The sequence below is a fragment of the Uranotaenia lowii genome, chromosome 3 (assembly GCF_029784155.1).
Source record: "Uranotaenia lowii strain MFRU-FL chromosome 3, ASM2978415v1, whole genome shotgun sequence".
In the NCBI taxonomy this organism is placed as follows: domain Eukaryota; kingdom Metazoa; phylum Arthropoda; class Insecta; order Diptera; family Culicidae; genus Uranotaenia; species Uranotaenia lowii.
The window spans coordinates 359,216,675-359,231,040 of NC_073693.1; the positions used below are offsets into that span (position 1 = coordinate 359,216,675).

Consider the following 14,366-nt stretch of genomic DNA (forward strand, 5'->3'; position numbering starts at 1 on the left):
CTAACATCCATTCGGCCAAATAATATTCGGCCTAATGTCCCATTCGGCCTGTTGTCCTATTCGGCCGAATATCCGTCGGCCTTTTACCCATTCGGCCTAGCGACCTTCGGCCTAACATCTTTCGGCCGAATGTCCGGCCCCAGTGAAAATTTGCTCGAAATTCTGTGAAAATAAAGATTTTTCTATGATTTCGACAAACCTCTATGATTTCGACCAAACCTTGACCCTAATGTGCTTGCTGACCTTAATCAAGTATCATTATCAAAAAGCAAAAAAATACGCCTACCTGTATGAATGATTCAAGACTATTTTTGTGCAAAACGGGCAACACTGCCCTTTACACCACACGCACTTTTGCCTACTTCCGGGCGCATCCAACTGAGTACCAAGCCGGTGTCAAATCGAATCTCGAAAAACGCGCCTGCGCGCTCGGGAACTCATTTTCCGTAAGCCGTGTGTGACAGGACAGGACCACGGCCTGGCCGGTGCGTGATCGTCTTCAGTTTTTCGTAACTCGTCTCACATTTCGGATCGGTTTTTCGGATAGTCCGGGCGGCTGGTCGTGCGTGCGTGCTTCATTTTCTTCTGCTGCTCCCCTCCAAGAAAGTCCCAACAGTGTGGGGACGCGCGGTGCAAGGAGACGACGACATTCGTATGTGGGTGTGAATTGGTGCGTGTGTTGGGGTGTGGGTGGTGCGGCTGGGCTCCGCAAGTTGGTCGGAGGGGGGCAAAATTGGTATTGGGGATTGTTGGGGGAAAATTCATATCTGCTAGCAGGCTGGTTGCTGCTGTGCAGTTTCGTCAGGTGTTACTTAATTCTACGGGGGGCGCCTTCAAATAAGCTAGTTTGATCTTTTCCAATTTTCCGTGGGATCATTTTTTCGCGGGGAGTGTTTTGGGGTGGTCTTTTTCTTCTTGCTTGATCTGCTTTCTTTTGGGGTTACGGCCGAGTTCGGTGGTCATGGCAGAGAAAAGCGGGTGGCCATCGTGCTGCGAAAAAAAAGTGAATTGAAAAGTGAAAATCAAGACAATGTTGCCCAGTGTTGGCAGCCAACAGTTTTGCGACGGGAACGGAAAATGAATTAGTGGCCGAAAATTTAGTTCTTCTCTCTAGTCTGGTGTCGTCGTCGTCGATCGCAGCGAGAGTGGAATAAAAGTGGATAAGAAGAAAAAAAACGGCACAAAATAAGCGATAGTAGGTTAAAAATATTTTCCTCTTTACGAGCCTCTCCGTCCCTGAATAAGAAACGAACGAGCGCAGCAAAGAAGAGGTGTGAAAATGAGTGGCTGCTGAGTGCGTATTTGTGTTTCTTTTTCTGATCAGGAAAATCCGTGAGCGATCGTCGGCCACTCATACATGTGGTTGCCACTGTTCAAAGGTACTCATATTCGACGTGCGTGAGTACCCGACACGAGGAAATCATCTCTTTTCATGTGTACGTACGAAAAGTGGAAATGGCTCACACCCGCCAGTGAGTTATATGGCGACCGCATGACAAACATGTGAAAATTGCTGCACAATTATACACTTTGCAATCGGATCCTATCTTCCCGTCTGTTTGGTGTCAACATCAATTTTCATAGTGTTTAAAAACCGTCAACAGCCACTATTATGTATTATACGGGCAAGAAAATCGGTGGAAAAATAATCACCACCTTCAGTCCTGTCTGATTTTCCACGTTTTGCTTCAGTGTGTTCCTCGGAGCTAGTTGGAAAAATCGACCACACGATCACGAAGGAGAGTGTATCGGTGTGTGGAAAAGTGCGCGCACAGGTGTAAATTGTGCATGAAATTCTTCAAGGAATATCGGTGAAAATTGTGTTGCCTCCCTGTGTCCCCACCCACGAACGCCCGTTGCTAAGAGATCTCCGGCATTTCAGTCGGGATTTTTTTCTCCTACTGCACCGTTTCGCGATCGCTCTGAAATATGTGTGTGAATTCCCAAATGAATACGTACACACGACGAAATATTGGAAAACTATTTTCGCAACCCAAACGGGGCATGATGGAATCATTCGCCAATACCACACCGAATGCTGTCAGAAGGAAGTAATCTCTCCGGGTCGTAAAACTGCAACAAGCGCTCGCTCGTGGAAACATTGAATAGTTTGTTTACATTATTCGAAGTACAGTGTTTGTTTTCCCCAAAATATTCGCAACCAAACTACCAGTTTGGCCTTCCGCATTTCCTCCGTCACTCGCTCACGTAAGACAACCTAATTGGGTCAGGTGAAAAAATAATAGGTCTCAGCTAAGTGGAAGCGAGGGAAAAAAATCTTAAAAGTCATCAAGTGAAAGTGAAAAATGAAAAATGAAAACTTAACCACGAGATCAAAAGGACTTAGGTGTGGGGAAGAAAGCCATCAAGCATACTACTCATCATCTGATCTGATCTACGAAAGAGCAAGGTGTTGTGTTGAGCAAATTATTAAACGACGACAACGAAAAGTTCAACCTATGAAAACGGTCGATTAAACCTCCCACAATTCGACGCAGGACACGCAGCCAAATGGGGGAGGGGATGGAAGAAGACGGGCCAAAATTCAAAGAAAAATGAAACCGTTTCCCGCATAATCGGATGCGAAATTTTAATATGCATCATAAAAAAATATTTTATCCTTCAACGATCTTCTCTCAGCCAAAGAAAACGATGATCGCGCAGCTCCGTGAAACAACGACGACCTGTTGAATCCGATTGTCGTCACCTTTTTTTCTTTGTTGTTCTTGGTGAATACACTACAAACTGATCAAATATTAATATAAGAACTTCTCAAATGACAACTAAATTTATTTCAGTTGAAAAATAAAAATACTTGACAGCTATATTAATTCAATGTTCATTATTTTTTTCTTGATCTGAAGTCCGATTGAAATTATATAATGAATTCAGATTCCAATTTTTTTTCTCAGAGTTTGAACAGCGTTCAGGCTACGATTCACTTTTTAAGCTCTGATTTAAAAAAAAAACTGAAATGAAAAGCTGATTCTAAATCTTGATTTTCAATCGTAAAGATTCAAAAATTTCCAGAATTCCGTATGTAAGCCGTTGGGCAAACAACTGTGACAGCCCCATGTGAAATGACACATTTTTCAAAAGCTAGAACATTTTTTGACTTGAATGTGATTTTTTCTGACTTCGAGTGAGGTTCTTTGAAAAAAAAAGAAAAGATTTTGCACAGGATACGAAGCAGGACGGAAGCAGTAGAAATATTGCTCATGTTTCTAAATCAATTTCGTAACGAAAACTTATAACTTCATCTTCCTAGTTCAAAATTTTTTAAGATAGACCCGAATACTGGGGGGTTTTGTTTTTAATTTTGTTTGGCTTAGCTCCGCACTGACATCCAATAAAATATTCACAGAATCGTTTCCACTTTTTAGCAATTGATTCGAAACATACTTTATGAATTTTTTTTTTGAAGAAATTGAGCATTCATTTAAGGAAAGCCCAACATTTGGATTTAATTTTGCTTATTTTGCATATAAAAAAAATCTTATGTGTGCCCTACAGACCACATGTATGTGTGTGTAGCAAGCTGCAAGAGCCCTTGATGTCCCGATCTGATAATCATACCATATTTCATGAGAAGATAGTTGAGGTCATAGAAAATTTTACGCTTGAAATATGATTTTTAATTTATCGGATCAACAAAACTCTTATTGCCTTAGTATGTTGTGCCGTTTTTTTTTCAAATTAGATGTGCCTCAATGGAAAGTATTGAAAAGAATCTACGCAAAAACTTAACTTTTTTTTATTGAGATTTTCTTGAATAACTAGATTCGCTTGCAATTAATTTCAATTGTTAAAAATTTACATAAATCGTTTTCTCACCTACGTTTGTACGTTCTTGAAAAAATTGTTTATACATATTTATCAGCTGACAACTTTGCAATATGACATTCTTTCAAAAAAAATTTATCCGAGATTTTTTGCCGTATCTATACCAGACTGCAAAATATTCCGGGGGAAAAATATATTAAAGACTGGAAGAAGTGATCAAAAAGCTAATCAAGAAACAGACAAATTTTGGACCGATTTAAGGCCTTGGCGAAAACTTTAATCAGACGATGATACGTTTTCTGCTGCCCGTTTTTTGACTAAACCCGTGTAGATTTTCTAGCCATGTTTTGACCCGCTGCCATGAAAATTATGAAGAGATTTGTGAAATATTATCAAACATTTTGGTTTTGAAATTAAATATGATTATTCCTGCAGTTTATTTATTTTCAGTAATTACACATGGCTACAATGTGTGTGACCCATACACGGTCATAACCATGATTAGATCCAAAACACTCTCGAGTCGTCCTTGTCTCGAATTTCACAGTTGCACGATTCCAGAATTTCCCGGTTTGAAGTGGCAGCTATTCAGTACTTGCTGCTGGAAAAGTATGAAAATGAAAAAAAACACTGTTTTTGGCACAAATTCATTTTTACTTACAACTTTGAAAGAGAAAATGTATTGGCGGGACCATCGAAAAACTACTTCGTGTTAAATTTTAACCCCTTGTTTGATCTAGAAAAGATTTAGAAAAGATTTTTTCTATAAAAATATCACAATTGAATACTTCAAGAGTTACCTAAAAATTTAGCTAAAAGTGAAGTGCCATGAATTTTTGTTTATTTTTGTTGTTAATGACATGATTGCTGTGATTTGTTAGTTCTCTTATTCAAGAGGTGTACGAATATGATGGTGAGAGAAAAGAGCGAAATCGTAGGGCGAAATTTGAGACTGACGAAATTTTTGTGCATAAAGTCTAACGCAAGAAAAAAAATCACAATTTCATAACCAGCTTATTACTCGTTCGAGGGAATGCTGATTTCCATTAACCAAACGTCGATCTAAAATTATTCTGCAGAGCAGATTTTAAGACAAAACTTTCATTGCATTTCCTTGGTAAAATAGTTGCCTTTTTATGTTTTATATTAATCAAATATTCAGTTTTGTCCAGAGAGTGATATTTCCTTCAAAATTTGTTCCAAATTTAATTCCTAAATAACAAATTGAATTCAAAATTCAAAATACTTTAGCATATTCCGTCGATCGGGACCGTTTTTTCATTCTGCAGAATACAACGCAAATTGAGAACCATAGCAACATGCTTTGAGACAGTAAAGTTTTATTAGAATTTTTTGTTCAGATTCTGAAATGATGGATTTCCTTCGATTTTGAAAATATTTGAAAAAAATACCAAGAAATTATCCTAATGAGGAATCTTCCGTTTCCCGAAACTTAATTAAAAATAAATTTCATTTCATCAACACTTGTTGTACATTAGAAAGTTAGACTGCCAATTGATGTCATAGGTTTCTTAAGCGCCTATTGGAAAACTGCAGTGATCCGTGGAAAATTTGCCTACAATTTTAATTTCTTACTATAAAAGTTATTTAACACTTGAAGGCCAAAGGGGTTGTTCACTTCTTAGAACGACCAAAATCTGTTAATCCACTAAACATTGTAGAAATTTCTGAAAACTAAAGAAAATTGCAACTCACATGATTTTGCGGATATTATTTTGTATTCTTCTATCTGAGCGAATAAAAAACTACAAAACAGTTTTCGTTTCATAAATTTTGTTGATGATTGTACATATCTATAAAATTTATATAGATAGTTAGGCAAGTTAGATAATTGTGTTAGTGAAAATGTTTTTCTCACATTTTAATTTTGGTGTGGATACAGAATAATACCGATTCGAAATTCTGTTTTAATAAGTAAACATTTTTTTTTCCTTTTTTCTTAGGGATTTTAAACCAAGTAGGTTTATTCATCTATATATATAAAAAGCAATTTCTGTATGTTTGTTTGTTTGTTTGTTTGTTTGTTTGTTTGTTTGTTTGTTTGTTTGTTTGTTTGTTTGTTTGTCCTCTATAGACTCAGCCGTCTAAAGAGCTAGAGAGCTGAAATTTGGCATGCATTAGGACCAGGAAGGATGAAAAATGTTTTCAGATTTTTGGATGACCCCTTCTGAAGGGGGTCGTCCATACAAGACAAATATTGTTTTCACGATATTGACGTTATTTTTCGTCGGATTGTGTTGAAAATTTGCACATGAGTGTTTTGAAAGACTAACAATCGATTTCAGGTATAAAATTTTGTGTAAGGGGACAGCCAAAGGGGTCGTCCATATTAACTGTTCGCTGTTTTTGCGATATTGACGTTATTATACATCGTATTCAGATGAGAATTGGTACACGATAGTTTTGAGTGACGTGCAATCGATTTGAGGCATCCAATTTAGTGTAAGGGGCCGGCAAAAGAGGTCGTCCATATTAAATTTTCAGTATCTTAGTGATATTGTCGTTTCTCTACATCGGATTGGGATGAAAATTTGCACATAGGAGTTATTAGGGACAAATAACTGATTTCACTTATCCGAACTAAAATCAGGGGTCGGCCAAAGGGGTCGTCCATGTTAACTATTCACTGTTGATGCAATATTATCGTTATTATACATCGGATTCAGACGAAAATTGGTAAACGAGGTTTTTGAGAGATGAGCAATGGATTTCAGGTATTCAATTCAATTTAAGGGGCCGGCAAAGGGGGTCGTCCATATAAACCTTTCAATATTTTTGTAATATCGAAGTTATTATACATCGGATTGGGATAAAAATTTCCATAGGTAGTTTTCAAGGACGGACGATCGATCTCAGATGTCAAATATTTTGCCAGGGGTCGACGAAAGGGGTCGTCCATATAAATTAATTTTTCGCGGTTTTTAGCAATATTGACGTTATTATACAATTTATTGCTTTGAAAATTTGCACACGGGAGTTTTGAGGGAAGGGCAATTGATTTCAGGTATAAAAGTTTTTATAAGAGCCCCCGAAAGGGGTTTAGCTTTTTGGCAATTGCGTTGTTATGCAATGATTTAGTCGAAATTTATACACGTGGTTTTTGATACCTGATTTCATATTTAGTAGCAGACGACAGACGAGGTGATCATCCAATATTTTTGCAATTATTACTTAACAATGAATCTGGAAAATGCTTGGCAATTGACTTTCATACAAACTGTTCATGACATATTCCAAGTTGAAAGCGAAACGGAGTTCGTATGGGATCAGCTAGTCTATTTATATAAAAAGCAATTTATGTGAGTTTGTTTGTTTGTTTGTCCTCTATAGACTCAACCATCTTAAGAGCTAGAGAGCTGAAATTTGGCATGGATACTCATTAGGACCAGGAATGACGAAAAATGTTTTCAGATTTTTGGATGAACCTTTCTAAAGGGGGTCGTCCATACAAGACAAATATTGTTTTCGCGATATTTACGTTATTTTCCGTCGCATTAGGACAAAAAATTGCACATAGGGGTTTTGAGATATGGGGAATTGATTCCAGGTATTGAATTTTGTGTCAGGAGTCGGCAAAAGGGGTCGTCCATATGAACTGTTCAGTGTTTTTACTATATTGACGTTATTATACATAGGAATGATATAAAAATTTGCACATGAGTGTTTTGAGGGACGAGCGATCGATTCCAGTTATTAAATTCAGGGTCAGGGGTCGGCCAAAGGGGTCGTCCATATCAACTTTTTAATGTTTTTACGATATTGGCGTTATTATGCATTGCATTGAGATGGAAATTTGCAGACGGGGATTTCAAGGAACGGACAATCGATTTCAGTTATCAAATTTTGTAGGGTCGGCAAAAGGGGTCGTCCATATCAACTGGTCAATGTTTTTGCGATATTGGCGTAATTATAGATTTCATTTTGATGAAAATTAGCACAAAAGTATTTTAAGGAATGATCAATCGATTCCAGGTTTCAAATTCAGGGTCAAGTTTCGGCCAAAGGAGTCGTCCATATTAATACTATTTTTGCTATATTAATGCATAAATACATTGGATTAAGATGGAAACTTCCCAGACAACCATTTGGTGGGTATTTCGAATTTGCAACGCAAATATACATGCAAATATACCTGTAAACATATCGTATATAATGTAGCAAAACCAGTATATACGTATCATTTTGGAGGCCATATAGGTACATTAGCAAACATATTCTTGATTTGGATTGTATTAAATTACGATTTGCACGACTTGTCATGCGCATCATTTACGACTAACCTGATTCTTTTTGGAATATACTATGACAATTCACATCATCATATAGATGATTGAGGTTGTAATATACGACATTTTTTCGTAACAATATGGAAAGTTTGACGACTATTTGGTCGTCTTTTGCGACTTGATTTTCCGTCAGTTGAAAAAAAAAAATTTTTTTTTTTGGAATTTTAAACCAATTGGTTTATTCATCCCCAAAAAATAATAAAAATAAGATTGTTTCAAAGAAATGTGTTTTTTTGCTGTCATATTCAAGTTTATATCGTACACATTTATTATTTGCCTGATTGCTGATTTTTTCCACGTTCATGAATTTATTGTTAGCGCCTGGACTTGATCCCCTGACGATTCGATCAGCAGCTCATGATGGTTCCTCGACGCTATCTGGAATATATAAACTCAAGGGGATTTGCTTCAAAGGCATTAAACCAAAAGCAAATCGTATATTTCTATAACTTAAATCTTTTAAATCGTAGAACACGTCATCGATGATCTAAAAATAGACCAACATTTTGAATCCTCCTTTAATACGATTCCAATCATCGATGTCCCATTATCATCAACGATTTTATTGAACTTTTTTGTATTCTTTAACGATTGCCAGCAAATACGTTTTACGAAAATCAGACATGCGAATTAATTTGCAAAGGTAAAAGATTGCATGCACATTATTACGAATCAATGCAGTTATATACGTTTTTTATTTCGAATTATTTTATGCATAGCACGACAAAATCTCTCAGTCACGGCTGATCACCGTCTATCGGTCGTTTCACTGATTTTTTGCGAATTGTCGTACACAAAGGTCGAGTTCATATGTACATAAATACGAGTCTCTCTTCTTGTCGTAATAAAATCATGCAATGCTTTTAAATACGATAAAGAATATGCATGGACCGCACATTGTAAGTGCAGATATACGAAAATGAGTATAAATAACATTCTATACCAGGGGTGAGCAAAGCGCGGCCCGCGGGCCGCATGTGGCCCGCGAGACCCTTTTGTGCGGCCCGCGTAGCTTTTTTCAAATTTTTATGCCTTACCTTTTTTTCAACAATGTAGGATGATAGTTAGGAAAGTTTTAATGACTTGATCAAAATATGCTCTTATCTGCATTTACCCCACAATCATTGAAATTGTTTACTTTTTCTAACTTTTAAGCATCTATTATGTTCTGTTCAAGGCATAAAGGCAATATTTTTATTGGCATAACGTTATTTTGGGGGGTTATTTTTAATCAGGATACATTTTTCCTAATTATTTAACTCCTACCACCTTGAAAAGCAAAATCGATTAAAGTGAGGAGAGCAGCTAAAGCTACACATGATCAAAGGAATTTCGAAGTCCGTTAGTGAAGTCATTATTTTCGTCTCAAATACACTTGAATGATAAAAAATATGCTCAATTGCTCAGCAGATAATTTTCTATCTAATTCGGTAAAAAGGCTTGTTCTGTTAGCATTCAAATACTGGCAAAAAAATCAAACCAAAACCTTGGGAAATATTATTAATTTCTGAATATTGACGAAAAAACGAAAGTTTAATAATGAAGCCTGGGTGAATGATTTTAGATTTTATATTAACATGAATCAGCCGGCATTATAGCTACCGACAAAAATTATTATTTCTTGATAAAAAGAATAGATATCTGAAATTCTGTGATTTGACCCAAAAATTATTTGACGATTATCTGTGATGCTTTTTCAGAAATTTGATAGAAAATTTATTACAAAAATCGATAAATTGAGTTGTTTTACTCATAATATAGCTTTTGAAATCCTATCCCAATGATAGCATAGCATAGCATGGGGTGACTACACACATTTAGCATTGGCTGATACACATGATACAACTAAAGGCAGAAACACAATACAGCGTCGGTCGTCGCGTCACGTCAGCGGTCAACGCTGTCGATAAGTACTAAAACGCGGACGCGACGCACCCGACGATTTTTGCATCACAATTCAGCGTCAAGAGACATCTAAGATATCTCTTGACGCTGAATTGTGATGCAATAATCGTCGGGTGCGTCGCGTCTGCGTTTTAGTACTTATCGACAGCGTTGACCGCTGACGTGACGCGACGACCGACGCTGTATTGTGTTTCTGCCTTAATAATCAAAACCAGCATAAGATGCCAAAATGAGAATCTGGATTCAATTCTCATTTCAAATGTTGGTTTTCAAAATCAGTGTGGTATAATAATGCACACCGCGACAAGTCAATGTAATCATGGTAGGGAAGATCTGAAACAGTAAAATAACTCATTAGGTGGAGAGAACTCATACGACCCATAAAGCTATTTCAGATAGGAATCAGAAGGGTGCAATTGAGGAAATCCTACTTGGCAGATAGGATTGATGAATGATATAATGAATGAAACATGAAACAATCTCACCAAAGTCCCTCATCGTCCAGGATTGCTGGTTATGACATAATACACACGATTTGTCCTCCGTTGCTGTCTTTCTTCTCACATTTTTCAACCGAAGCCGCTCAAATCTTCCTCCTGAGCGCCAAATCGTTAATATTTGCCCCGTCTAAAAATCTTTGAAGTCGAATTGACGGTTACCGTTGTTTTCACATTTTTTAGCAGTTCAGCTTATCATTGAAATCATGGGATTTAACAAGACCAAATAACCATGTACCTACACATATTTGGTAACCATCTCTGCCACACATCCAGCCACAAGATGATACCACATCGAATCAATTTATGAAGATTCGCTCAATTAAAAACGAAAACTGTTGATTTTATCAGCGAAGCGAAATAAAACGCGTGCGATGTCCTTTGAAATCCTATCTCAATGATATCTAAATAAGATTAAAAATTATGAAAATCTGGATAAAAATTCTAGAATTTTGAAAATAGTGGCTTAAAAATATGTGAAATGGAATTTTTTTTTGTAATTTCTATACAACCTTGCTCAACATCTCAATGCAATGATCCAATACAGAACTTCGATTTAAAAAACGAGGTTCTTATCGTTTGTTGGAAAAAAATCTAGGCTTTGAGGACAAGTTTTAATTAGGGAAAAACAAAACATAGAAAGTCTATTAGCAATTCAACGTCCAACGCCAAGAAGACTATTATTATTTGACTATTGAAAAATTGAGAGATAGCCAAAAATTTGTAGTTAAAAAAACTGACGTGAAGTTCTGCTAATTATAAAAAAAAAAGTTATTTTAAGTGCGGCCCGCAGACAAGATTTCAAATTTAAATTGGCCAGTTGGTTCAAAAGGTTGCTCACCCCTGTTCTATACGATGTAATCTGTAAAAGAAAATACGACTTCTGGTTGTCTGGGTTGGTACGTGAGAGTTTCAAGGAACGAGTAATTGATTTCAGGATGGTCGTCCATATTACCTGTTCACTGTTTTTGCTATATTGGGGGTTATTCTGCGAGTCGAGTGATGTGATTCACAAAATTTCACTTCTTTATCCTGACTCCAGGAAATGTTTCAGGGTAGAGACGTTAGTATGAATGAGCTCCAAAAATCGATCACAGGACATATGAGCTGAAACTTCTAGCCTAAAGTGGTTTCTGGAGTCGGCACAACGATTTGAGATTTTGCACATCACGTCACGTGACTCTTAGAATAAGCTCCAATGTCTTGATTATACATCGGATTAAAATGAAAATTAGCACATGGGAGTTTTACAGAACATATTATTGATTTCACGTGTCAAATTTCGACAAGGAATCAGTAAAAAGAGTCGTCCATAATATTTTCGTTTTTTTGTGCAATAACTACGTTTTTAGGCATCATATCGAGGCAAAAATTCAAACACGAGAGTTTTGCAGGACGAAAAATCGATTCCTGATAAACTTTCAATTAGACGACAGAAAAAGGGGTCGTCCACATTTACTGTTTAATGTTTTTGCAATATTTTTTCAATTATGTATAAGAAAAATCCAAACAAAAATTCATTCACGGGTGTGTTACAAAATGGAAAATTGAATTGTGAATTCAAATTTTTAATCAGACGACAGAAAAGGGGTCTTTCAAAATACCTTTAAAATTATTTAGACATAATTTCGTTGTTATGCATCTGAAAAAGACAAAAATTCGTACATGGGTGTTCTTTTCGACGGTCAATCAATTTCTTAAATTTCCGTTTGGTAGACAAGCAAATGGGTCGCTTGCGAATTTTGTTTAGTATTTTAAGCATTTTTTTTTTGTGAAAATGCGACCCAATTACCAATCAAATACAAAATCATCAGCTTTAAAGTTAGAAGCGAAACGAAGTTCGTACGGGATCAGCTTGTCCCAAATAAGTAAAAAATTAATATTTTTAATAAGTATGCATTTATTAACTACCTGGCTGACCCGAAAAGGGAAAACAGACCGGAGGACACAAGAGGAAAATGTACATGAGAGTAGAATTGCTTAGAGTAGAATAGCGGCTACAGAGCCCTAGAGCTTTAAGGTACCGTAAACTGGGGGAACTTTGATCAGCGGGGTAACTTTGATCAACGTGAAATTCTTGCAGATAATCATCATTAACTAAGTATAAAGTTAAAATATCTGAAAACGGTTTACTACGTTTGAAAGCCTGTAAATTGAGTTACAAATAAGCTTAATATTGATTTCATAAGGAGATTTTTCATATTACTTAAAATACAATTTTAAAATCTTAAAAAATCAGGTTTTTTTAAAGCTTACAAACAAACATCTTTCCTGATCAAATTTAAGAATTTAGAAGCAAATGGGTTGTTTAATGTGAAATTTTAACTTTTTTCTTGGTTAAGCTCAAGTTTAATTGTTATTTTTATGGTCATTTGATGATAATATTTTGATATTGAAAAAAAAACGGTCATTTTCCATGAAAAAGCTCGTATAGAAAAAATGACTAAAAACCCTATCAAATGGTTAAGTTTGAAGAAAAAAAGAAGATGGGAACTGAGCGAGGACTTAGGGAATTGCATGAAGGTTAAATTTTATTTGTTTTTGAGGCTAAAAAATATTGATAAAAGTTTATAATTTTCGCCCCTAAATGTATGCAGCAACATTGTCCATCTTTTGAGTATATTTGATTTTGAAAGAAAACGTTGAAAAACTCAATTAAGTTCAAACAAAAAAATAGTGTTATCAATGTTTTGAGCCTTCTGTGCTAAATGGCATCCAAACAATAAATTTGAAGATGTTGAGATACGTAAAAACCATAGTGATCAAATTTACCCCGAAACACGAAATCTGGTTTTGGAACAAACATTCAATTATAACCACCAATGTCGTTTGAATTTTCTGCAATCAATGATCATGTTTAATACTCCTCACCTCAGTAAGGGTTTGAAAGCTTTAAGGTATTAAGAAAAGGCAACCCCTTCCAAAATATTCAAAAATAATTGAAAAAAGTGATCAAAGTTCCCCCAGTTTACGGTACCAGTTAGAAAAAGCGTTAAGATAGTGCACGACGGATTGGGTCAATTGGACCATACTTAAGCTTTAAGTAAACTCAACCTTCAATTCAACCGAGCAATGGCAGTATGCTAACGTCTTGGTATCATTGTCAGAAGGGTTCACTATTTTACCGTAGTTGAGTTATCAAGATATTTCCAATTCTTTAATTCTTTATGGATTCAGAACTGACAACTCTGTAATTCTATAAACACGCTCCTTTATTTTAACTCAAAATGAAGTATGACCGAGGTTCAAAACAAAGTTTGATTCTATGAACTTAAAGTTAAGTACCCTTTTTCTCCTTGCGATGGTTCAAAACGGAGTACGAACTGCGAACTCAAAATTGATCCCTTTTTTTCCTTCGGCGAGGGAGCAAAGCTGAGTTCGAACTTATGAACTAAAAATTGAACTCTCTTTGTTGGACTGAAAATACTTAGCGAGTTCACTTCGAACCGGAACGGCAACCAACGATCACGACGCAAAATTTTGTCGTTCCGGAACAATAACCGGAAGGCTATGAAGGATCTTCATAATGGAATGTCCACCGTGTCAGCGTAAAATTCCGTCATTGTCATCATATGGTGCGCGGCTTGGAATGTCCGGAAACTTCCGGTTGTTATTTACTTCCCGTTGGAAGTAACATCCGGAAGTTTTCTTTGACCGAGAGTGTCAAAACTTTCCACTGTTCTGTAATTGCAATGCAATGTACCGGAACAGCAACATCCGGGTACAAAAAATTTTAACCATCCTTTAATTCCCTGAAAACAAACAACCCTCGAATAAAAAGGATAAATTTGAGTTCGGCTGCCGAACTTAGTATTGAGTATGCCTATCAGAACTTAGTTTTGCGATTGCCCAGTCGAACTCGGGGTTGAGGGCT

At 36.3% G+C, this 14,366-nt stretch overlaps 1 protein-coding gene across 5 annotated transcripts in view; it reads left to right on the forward strand.

Moving 5' to 3' along the window:
• The first annotated feature begins 519 nt into the window (after positions 1-519).
• LOC129751510 (uncharacterized) overlaps positions 520-14,366 on the forward strand; it is a 69,738-nt gene continuing 55,891 nt past the window's right edge. Inside the window, exon 1 of one of the 5 annotated variants that reach the window (XM_055747049.1) lies at positions 520-656. The gene's annotated coding sequence lies outside the window, so the exon portion shown is untranslated. Of the gene's footprint in view, positions 671-2,187; positions 2,209-2,311; positions 2,411-14,366 lie in introns of those variants that run through there. The other 4 variants (XM_055747048.1, XM_055747052.1, XM_055747051.1 and 1 more) reach the window with 4 other exon arrangements.